Genomic DNA, 2,500 nt, shown 5'->3' with positions numbered 1-2,500 from the left:
TGCGCTGTTGTGTTGTGTGCGCTGTGTGGGGGACTTTTCCAACACTTGACACGCGCATTCTTACCCTCGATGTTGCCTTGGTGTTATTGTGTTATCGAATTGGACTTAATACCAGTGCCGGACCGATGCACATACTGCGTACTGCGGGCGTTGGCTCGCGCAGTGACAAATTAAATAAACTGTTGCGCTGTTGTGTTGTGTGCGCTGTGCGGGGGACTTTTCCAACACTTGACACTTTGCATTCCGGGACGTGGACGCGTTCTGGGACTTGGTGTTATTGCCGACGGGGCAGTGTTATACACACTGCGTACTGCGAGTGCTGGCTTGCGCAGTGAGAAATTCAACAAACCGTTGCGCTGTTGTGTTGTGTGCGCTGTGTGGGGGACTTTTCCAACACTTGACACTTTGCATTCCTGGACGTGGACGCGTTCTGGGTCTTAGTGTTATGGTCGACGGGGCAGTGTTTTACACATTGCGTACTGCGGGGGTTGGCTCGCGCAGCGCTGTTGTGTGCTGTATGCTGGGGGGACTTGGACGCTTTCTGGGACTTAGTGTTATTGTCGGCGGGGCAGTGTTTTACACATTGCGTACTGCGGGGGTTGGCTCGCGCAGCGCTGTTGTGTGCTGTATGCTGGGGGGACTTGGACGCTTTCTGGGACTTAGTGTTATTGTCGGCGGGGCAGTGTTTTACACATTGCGTACTGCGGGGGTTGGCTCGCGCAGCGCTGTTGTGTGCTGTATGCTGGGGGGACTTGGACGCTTTCTGGGACTTAGTGTTATTGTCGGCGGGGCAGTGTTTTACACATTGCGTACTGCGGGGGTTGGCTCGCGCAGCGCTGTTGTGTGCTGTATGCTGGGGGGACTTGGACGCTTTCTGGGACTTAGTGTTATTGTCGGCGGGGCAGTGTTTTACACATTGCGTACTGCGGGGGTTGGCTCGCGCAGCGCTGTTGTGTGCTGTATGCTGGGGGGACTTGGACGCTTTCTGGGACTTAGTGTTATTGTCGGCGGGGCAGTGTTTTACACATTGCGTACTGCGGGTGCTGGTGTGCGGGTGTTGTGCACTTGAGACTTGTCATTCCAGGACATGGAATGATTTCACACACACGTACGATTGCATACTACCAGGCGCAAAGCGATTTAATGAAAAAAGAGAGAAGCCGCCAGCGCGGACAGCACTAAGCTACCACGGTGGGACTTCTCTCTTACGGAACACGACGCACCCGGGCAAGACTGCGCAAGCTACTGTGCCGCGCCGATGCTGATGGGGCAATGTTACACGTACTGCGCGCTGGGTCGCGCAGTGAGAAATTGAACAAACTGTTGCGCTGTTGTGTGCTGTATGCTGGGGGGACTTGGACGCTTTCTGGGACTTAGTGTTATTGTCGGCGGGGCAGTGTTTTACACATTGCGTACTGCGGGGGTTGGCTCGCGCAGCGCTGTATTGTGCTGTATGCTGGGGGGACTTGGACGCTTTCTGGGACTTGGTGTTATTGCCGACGGGGCACACATTGCGTACTGCGGGGGTTGGCTCGCGCAGCGCTGTTGTGTGCTGTATGCTGGGGGGACTTGGACGCTTTCTGGGACTTAGTGTTATTGTCGGCGGGGCAGTGTTTTACACATTGCGTACTGCGGGGGTTGGCTCGCGCAGCGCTGTTGTGTGCTGTATGCTGGGGGGACTTGGACGCTTTCTGGGACTTAGTGTTATTGTCGGCGGGGCAGTGTTTTACACATTGCGTACTGCGGGTGCTGGTGTGCGGGTGTTGTGCACTTGAGACTTTTCATTCCAGGACATGCAATGATTTCACACACACGCACGATTGCATATTACCAGGCGCAAAGTGATTTAATGAAAAAAGAGAGAAGCCGCCAGCGCGGGCAGCACTAAGCTACCACGGTGGGACTTCTCTCTTACGGAACACGACGCACCCGGGCAAGACTGCGCAAGCTACTGTGCCGCACCGATGCTGATGGGGCATTGTTACACGTACTGCGTGTTGGCTTGCGCAGTGAGAAATTAAACAAACTGTTGCGCTGTTGTGTGCTGTATGCTGGGGGGACTTGGACGCTTTCTGGGACTTAGTGTTATTGTCGGCGGGGCAGTGTTTTACACATTGCGTACTGCGGGGGTTGGCTCGCGCAGCGCTGTTGTGTGCTGTATGCTGGGGGGACATGGACGCTTTCTGGGACTTAGTGTTATTGTCGGCGGGGCAGTGTTTTACACATTGCGTACTGCGGGGGTTGGCTCGCGCAGCGCTGTTGTGTGCTGTATGCTGGGGGGACTTGGACGCTTTCTGGCACTTAGTGTTATTGTCGGCGGGGCAGTGTTTTACACATTGCGTACTGCGGGTGCTGGTGTGCGGGTGTTGTGCACTTGAGACTTGTCATTCCAGGACATGGAATGATTTCACACACACGTACGATTGCATACTACCAGGCGCAAAGCGATTTAATGAAAAAAGAGAGAAGCCGCCAGCGCGGACAGCACTAAGCTACCACG

Source organism: Toxorhynchites rutilus, unplaced genomic scaffold (genome assembly GCF_029784135.1).
Source record: "Toxorhynchites rutilus septentrionalis strain SRP unplaced genomic scaffold, ASM2978413v1 HiC_scaffold_158, whole genome shotgun sequence".
Lineage (NCBI taxonomy): Eukaryota > Metazoa > Arthropoda > Insecta > Diptera > Culicidae > Toxorhynchites > Toxorhynchites rutilus.
The sequence above is the reverse complement of the archived record's forward strand: the minus strand, read 5'-3'. Positions refer to the sequence as shown.